The sequence below is a fragment of the Bos mutus genome, chromosome 8 (genome assembly GCF_027580195.1).
Source record: "Bos mutus isolate GX-2022 chromosome 8, NWIPB_WYAK_1.1, whole genome shotgun sequence".
Lineage (NCBI taxonomy): Eukaryota > Metazoa > Chordata > Mammalia > Artiodactyla > Bovidae > Bos > Bos mutus.
In genome coordinates, this window is record NC_091624.1 from 14,795,667 (window position 1) to 14,803,396 (window position 7,730).

A 7,730-nucleotide genomic window follows, 5' to 3' on the forward strand; every position below is an offset into this window, starting at 1 on the left:
TGGGACTCCTTCTGCAATAGGAGGGAGAGAGAACAACAGGTTCCGTTGCTTGCTTCCTGAGAAGGGATAAGCTGGTTCTTTACATGGGGTGCGGGTAGGGGCGGGTCCGGGGGTCTGGCCAGAGGGGCGGCTTGGTCGTTTGCGTGCCCCTTTGGGGATGTTGTGTGCAGGGTCATGAACAATAAGTACTCTGTTTTTGCTCCTGGCTCTTCAGCAGTAGCAGTTAGGTTTTAGGTCTTTCTATATCTTCTTGTCCATAATTAGCCTCAATTGTACATGTACGTAATTATTTTTAGTCCGTTATAGTTTCTTTCTGTTTTGTTACTCGAGGAGACATTTGTTCAGGTGCAAGCACTGCAGCAAAGGTTCTAGGTCCCAGGTTCCAGCCTGTCTCAGGATGACTTCTAGAAGGTTACTTCATAATCTCCCCTTTTTGTGGGGGATTGGTGGGGCGTAGAGGAATCGACAGCCATAGCCTGCAAATCCTGAACTGCAGTTTATGCTTAAGAAAGACCTGAAGAGCACAGACTAGATCTTACTCATCTCACTCATTTTAATAACTGGCACAGGAGCTGGTACAGAGTAGGCGTGAGTGAATGTTTGTTGAATTAAGGTCTCTGTAGTTGGGTGTATTTAACAATGTCAAGCTGATTCTAAATATTCACTTCTCAGCATCAGAAATAGCTTTGATGCTATTTGTGTCTTACAGACACAGAATTTTATGAAATAGATTGTTCCCCTCTTCACATTGACTTTTGAAAAGCTCAGAGATAAGACAGTGGCCCATCTCTAGCAAATAACTAAGAAAGACATGCTATGCATTTGATTATATGATCAGTTAGATGATTATATGTGATCGTGTGATGCCTGCTTTCATTTTATTTTCCTCAAACTTGATAGTTATTGTACTGAATTATTATCGCAAGCTGCCACAAATTCTCTTTGGAACAAAGAATGGGGAAACTTACTAAATCTAACGCAATGTCTGGGACAGTTCCTGGTACGTGGTAGGATCTCAGAATATTTATAAAGTGAGTGAGTGAAATATTTTCATCTGAATCTTTAGATTGAATTCAGTGTTTAAACAAATTTATCAACCTGAAAGTCACAGCCTTTCAAAATAAACTGGAATAAATGGGAAGATCTTCTGGGAAGTAGACCCAGTGAGGCAGAGTGACCTGTCTGAGATGATACAAAAATCCAGTGGCTCTAAGTTAAGCGCAGTTATTTTTGATTCTTGATCTACAGCAGATTCTATTACCCTAAAACTACTTCTTTTGATTTTCCAAGAGTGATAACTAGCCTCAAATGTTTTCAAAAATGAATATGAAGAGAGGTATGTTGATTCAGTTGCCCCTCAGGTAAAACTGGTGATGAAACAGGAGAGTGGTGCCACCTGTGTTTGATGAAACGACTCTGTTTTTCCTTTGCCCAAGTCAACGACAGCTCAGTTGGTGACCCACGGTGTGATTTGTGTTCTAAGTTTCATAAGGAGAAGTTAGGGAATGCTGGTAGCTCCAGTCAGCACTCTCCTGAGAGGCTGGGGAGGGATTGTTTTACTGACAGTGTTTATCCTGGACAGAAGCCAGCAGGCCTGTCGGCTTGAAGCTGGAGCTGCTTTATCTAGTCAAATATCTTCATCCGAAACGTGGTCAAAAGAGAAGTGAGGCAGTTGAATTTTGATGGAAATTTCTCTTTCATGTACTTATTCAGTGTTCCTATAGAGAGCAAAAGAAGTCATGTTCCTATTTAACAGCCTGACCTTTCTACTTTTCCAGCATTTTCTGAACCATCCCCCTTTAACTCCACTGTTTTTATTACTCTATATGCAAGTGAAAATGTCTGCCCTGCAAACAGATAAAATACTCACTAACCAAGAGAAGTCTTTTTCCTTTCTTAATAACTACCCTTGGATATTTTTATGGGCATGTACACAGTTTGCTCCAAAGCCAAATATACATTTTCTTCAGACCAATCAATTTTCACTAGTATTCCATCAATGGAGTGACCAACCTGGGAGCTCTGGCTTAGATGACATAATGTTCATGACCAGCCTCTATGAATGATTTACTCTTCTCTATCTGTGCTCCTGCAGTGGATCCATCCCCATGATGGCACCACCACAGTGTGTTACTATTATAAGGTTATCTATCTGCTTTTCCCAGTGGACTGTTAGCTTCTCAAGGGCAGGAACCATCTCTCCTTCATCTGTGAATTTCCTGAGCCCACCCATGGCCAAGGGTATAGTAGGTGCTCACGTTCATATTTACTCACCCCATCGTTGACTCATTGCGGTTGCTCCTATTGTCTCACTCAGATTTGTTGCTTGCCCTGTGAGGAGCGGACTCTGCAGAAATCCTGTCCAGAAAGCAATCTGATGTGCTAGTCAGAGCAGCTCACCTGTTGGCTGACTAGTATGAATGTGATGTGACGATCATGCAGCCCAAAGGCCTTGGCTTTGTTCACAGGCACAGAACTGTCTTCTGAGTCATGCTCATCCAGCAGTTGCCTGAGTCTTAGTCCAGGGATGGAGAAGACCCAACTCTCCTGCAGTTTCTTTTGAGATTTCAGCTGTTGTTTTCAACTCCTGACCTCAGCTTTCTCTGGGGAGTCTTCGAATTTGGCTCAATCCATTGGAGATGAGATTGTGGAGGCAGATACCCTTGGGAAGGGAGAGATTGTCCTTTGGGAGTCTGTATTTAATCCAAGGTGAGATTATGAGTTCTCAGCTGTAGGCCAGCCTACCAGGCCAACCTGAGATCTTTCTCAGGCCAGAGGTATAATGGACTGTGGAAATGTAACTTGTCACCATGGAGTAGACAAACTCTGTCTGGAACAAAGTCCTAAGACAAAGGAATAGGAGAGGCAATAAATTGCTTATTTTTCATTTGAGAGAATAGAAAGGAACATCTTAGATTTAGCAAAGGAGAATGCCATTCAATGATTCTATTTGGAAAAATGTCCTTTGCATTTGAAAGTTGATGTTGGGCATCCATGAGCCTTAAAACTTTGGGATCTTTAAAATTCAGATACTTGTTTTTTGCCCCCTCTTCATCCTAATCTTTGTATCCATTAGGAAGGTCGTTAAACCAAGGCTCATCCCCTGGCTTGCATATGCTTGAATTGCTCCATTATACTTTTTCCAGAAAATTTCAACCAGGAATCTATAGATTCTACAGCTTCTATAGATTCACAGATTCTATAGATTCCTGGTTGAAATTTTCTGGAAAAGTATAAGGGGAAAAAGGAAGAAGAGATTAGAATCTTCTAGCTTTATTTTATTAAATTTGAGGTCCAGTTACTTGGAAATGAAAAGATCATTTCTTTGCTTAGTATTTTTGTCCTTTTTGTGTGTAACCAGAGGGCAGAAATAACTCTGGTTATTTCTGGTGACCCCTCAATAGACCACCTCACCCCTAACATATACTCCACCCCCAAGCCTCAGCACCACTGTCTTGATTGCTTGAACTGTTGCAATTTCCAGAGGTCATTTGTGGGTTTGAAGATAGCGCTTCCCTTCATCCTGCATGCCACTACAATGGGAACCCCTTTACCTGTTCCCCAGCGTATGTACGTGTTGATTGCTGACTTGAGGGTGTGGTTACAGGCTCTTTACAGGTCTTGGGTAGTGGAGTGGTCAGTGATTTTCTCAAATGGCCCTCTGGCAGAAATTTCTCATTTATTTTGATCGATTCATGATACCGTTCCTGAGATATTTTCTTATTTTAAAAGTAGGCTTGGTCGTTTTAACAGAAATTTGGGGACGAAGAAGATTAAATCTATTAGAACTCAACAAAGTTCAATTTCAACCAGCCTGGATGAGACAGGATGGGAAAGAATGGTATACTGTGATGAGGCTGGTTGTTTTGATGACCATAATGTTGCTTTCTACATTTTCCAAAGCATTTCCATACATGTTATTTCACTTGATTTTTGTAACAGATTTGAATAGGAAAAGTAGCAATGATTACATAAAAACATGCTCAAAAAAGTTTAGTAACGTACCCAAAAGCAGAAGACTTGTGACCCTCCTGGATCTTTTGTCTACTAAGACTTTATTCACTCAAGCTATAATAGGTATACCATCCTTTGGATACCATCCTCTCTATTTTTGTAATGCTAACAAGTACATGTAATGATATTTCCTTATTGTTTTTCTTTAAACTGACTTATTTTATAACTTAAATAAATTTAACAAGAAAAATTCATAGCTTGACAGTAAATAAAAATTTAATGTCACTTTGTAAAACTGGAAAGTAACCACGAAAATAAAAACAGTGAGAATGAAGCAGTGCCCTTACACTTTAGCTAGGTATTGACGATCATTGAAGTCTCTGATCCTAAGTCCTGTTCTGTCTTTCCTGTCACTGAATTCTTTGATCCTAAGTTCGTTCCCTCTTTCTTAAAAATAAAAAATTTAGCTCTCCGGGCAAGATGGCGGGGGGCGAGGCTGGTGTGACTTTAGGGCAGCCGCACCTTTCTCGGCAAGATCTCGCCACTTTGGATGTTTCCAAGTTGACGCCACTTTCACATGAAGTTATCAGCAGACAAGCCACAGTTAATATAGGTACAATTGGTCACGTAGCTCATGGGAAATCTATAGTTGTAAAAGCTATTTCTGGAGTCCACACTGTCCGTTTCAAAAATGAACTGGAAAGAAATATGACAATCAAACTTGGCTATGCTAATGCTAAGATTTATAAACTTGATGACCCAAGTTGTCCTCGGCCAGAATGTTATAGATCCTGTGGAAGTAGCACACCTGATGAGCCCTACAGACATTCCAGGGACCAAAGGGAACTTCAAATTAGTCAGGCATGTTTCCTTTGTTGACTGTCCTGGCCATGATATTCTGATGGCTACTATGCTGAATGGGGCCGCAGTGATGGATGCCGCTCTTCTGTTGATAGCGGGTAACGAGACTTGTCCTCAGCCTCAGACATCTGAACACTTGGCTGCTATAGAAATCATGAAACTGAAGCATATTTTGATTCTACAAAATAAAATTGATTTGGTAAAAGAAAGCCAGGCTAAAGAACAGTATGAACAGATCCTTGCATTTGTTCAAGGTACAGTAGCAGAAGGCGCTCCTATTATCCCAATTTCTGCTCAGCTAAAATACAATATTGAAGTTGTCTGTGAGTACATAGTAAAGAACATTCCAGTACCCCCAAGAGACTTTACTTCAGAACCCAGACTAATTGTTATTAGATCCTTTGATGTCAACAAACCTGGCTGTGAAGTTGATGACCTTAAGGGGGGTGTAGCTGGTGGTAGTATTCTAAAAGGAGTATTAAAGGTGGGCCAGGAGATAGAAGTCAGACCTGGTATTGTTTCCAAAGACAGTGAAGGAAAACTCATGTGTAAACCTATCTTTTCCAAAATTGTATCGCTTTTCGCAGAGCATAATGATCTTCAGTATGCTGCCCCAGGAGGTCTTATTGGAGTTGGAACAAAAATTGACCCCACTTTGTGCCGAGCTGACAGAATGGTGGGGCAAGTACTTGGTGCAGTTGGAGCTTTACCTGAGATCTTCACAGAATTGGAAATTTCCTATTTCCTGCTTAGAAGGCTTCTAGGTGTTCGCACCAAAGGAGACAAGAAAGCAGCGAAAGTACCAAAGCTGTCTAAGAATGAAGTGCTTATGGTGAATATAGGATCCCTGTCGACAGAGGAAGAGTTAGCGCAGTCAAGGCTGATTTGGGTAAAATCGTCTTGACTAATCCTGTGTGCACAGAAGTAGGAGAAAAGATTGCACTTAGCCGAAGAGTTGAGAAACACTGGTGTTTAGTTGGTTGGGGTCAAACAAGAAGAGGAGTGATAATCAAGCCGACAGTAGATGATGACTGAAGAGTTAACTAACAGATCTGAATGAAGCTGGAATTTCTCTTAACAATCTAGGGGTATATGATGATGACTGAAGAGTTAACTAACAGGTCTGAATGAAGCTGGAATTTCTCTTAACAATCTAGGGGTATATGATGATGACTGAAGAGTTAACTAACAGATCTGAATGAAGCTGGAATTTCTCTTAACAATCTAGGGGTATATTTTCAGAACAATAGTGGGAAAGTAATTTCACAGCTCATTACCTTAGTAGTAGCTGTAAGATTATTCTCATTTTTTGGTGATGAAAATTTAACCTCTAGTACTGAAATAGAGTCTACAATAAATGTAGAAATTAGCATCAAAAAAATAAATAAATAAATAAAAAATTTGACATGTTTTTAGAGAGATGCTGAAGTCGTATGGCATCAAACCGAATCTTTCTCCTTTATATCACCATCAGGACTGAAACAGAATTGGAAAAGGAATAATTGTTCCAACATGCAAATCAGTGTTATTTAATATTGTATCCATGTAGATTTCTCTCACACATAATTTAAGAAATTTTAAGTTGTTAACCACCCTGTGAGAAACACTGCAGAATACCACTGTTATATTATTAAGGAGTAAATGTGGACTATATATTTGGGCAGTTCTGGTAGGCTACGTGGAAATCAATAACAATTGTGCTAATTGAATTCCATAAATCAGTATTACTATTCATCCATTCAGTGTCGTCTAATGAGCACCTACTATGTGCTGACCATACAAAGATGAAGACAGTCTCATCCCTGAAGCAAGTTTGTGGTCTTATTTTCATTAGCAATCATATGAATCTTTAAGTTGTCCATTATGAGGAAGAAAATCAGCCGTGAGTCAAGGAAGGCTTCCCAGTGTGGTGATATGTGAGCTGTGTATTGAAGGATAAGGGTTTGTCTGCTGTAGATCCCCCAGAAGGACTATAGCTTCTACAAAGAAACAATGATAGGAAAGGACAAGGTTATCTTGAGGAGTAAGTAGCTTCTTGGTTTGAGTAAAGTATAGAGCTGAAAGGGTAAAAGGATAATGGGGGAGGGAGTTGTCAGAAAAGGAGGCAGAAATGGTAGACACAACCCAGTCTGAGAAGACTTTGGTGTGCCTTGTCAAGGTGTTCGGGCTAGTCCTGTAGACAGTAAGGAGCTATCCAGATTAAGTAAGCAGGGGAATGACATGCTCGGATATACATTTTAGAGAGGTCAGTTTGGTAACAGTGAGGAGAGATGAGAAAGGAGAGAGTAAGATGTCAACACAGATGTCTTCTTGGAATGCCAATATCAGCTTAAGTTATTCCATGCAAATTCTATTCATTAGCTCCCCTTGCTCATGTAAGAGCTTTGGCAGCCACGCTTTGGCCAGAAGGGATGATGGTCTGAATGGAAAGTCTTTGCTTTGACCTTGGCAGGATTGTCCCTGGGATTTTTACTCGTGTAGAACTGCTTCATGAAAGTGGGCCAGCCCATGTGGGCTGTTTAAAGGGCAACTTAGCAAAAAACAATATTCGTTTCACAACCAAGAAATTATTTTGAAGTTTAGCCTCCTTTTGACTTGGAACAACATGAGTGATTAGGGACTGATTATGTATATTATTATTAATGCTGTTGCAGTTCCCTCAACTCTCTGATGTACACATAAGGTGGGAATCTATGTAGCATGACAGGACAAGGAGAGCTTCAAGATAATCTAGTCCACTTTCTTGGGAATCTGAGACATGGCACAGGTCCATAATCACAGTAGACGCTCAGTAAAGGAGCCATAGGTCGTCTGCATTCGTTGCACTGTTTTCCATGTACATTTCACAGTGTGAGTTAACTATTTAATTTTTCTTTGTATTATTCCTTTCTGTCTATAAAGAAATATAATTTTAA

The 7,730-nt window shown here is 40.3% G+C and overlaps 1 pseudogene; it reads left to right on the top strand.

Moving 5' to 3' along the window:
- Positions 1-4,427: 4,427 nt before the first annotated feature.
- On the top strand, positions 4,428-5,869 carry LOC138988951 (eukaryotic translation initiation factor 2 subunit 3 pseudogene; annotated as a pseudogene).
- Positions 5,870-7,730: the final 1,861 nt, after the last annotated feature.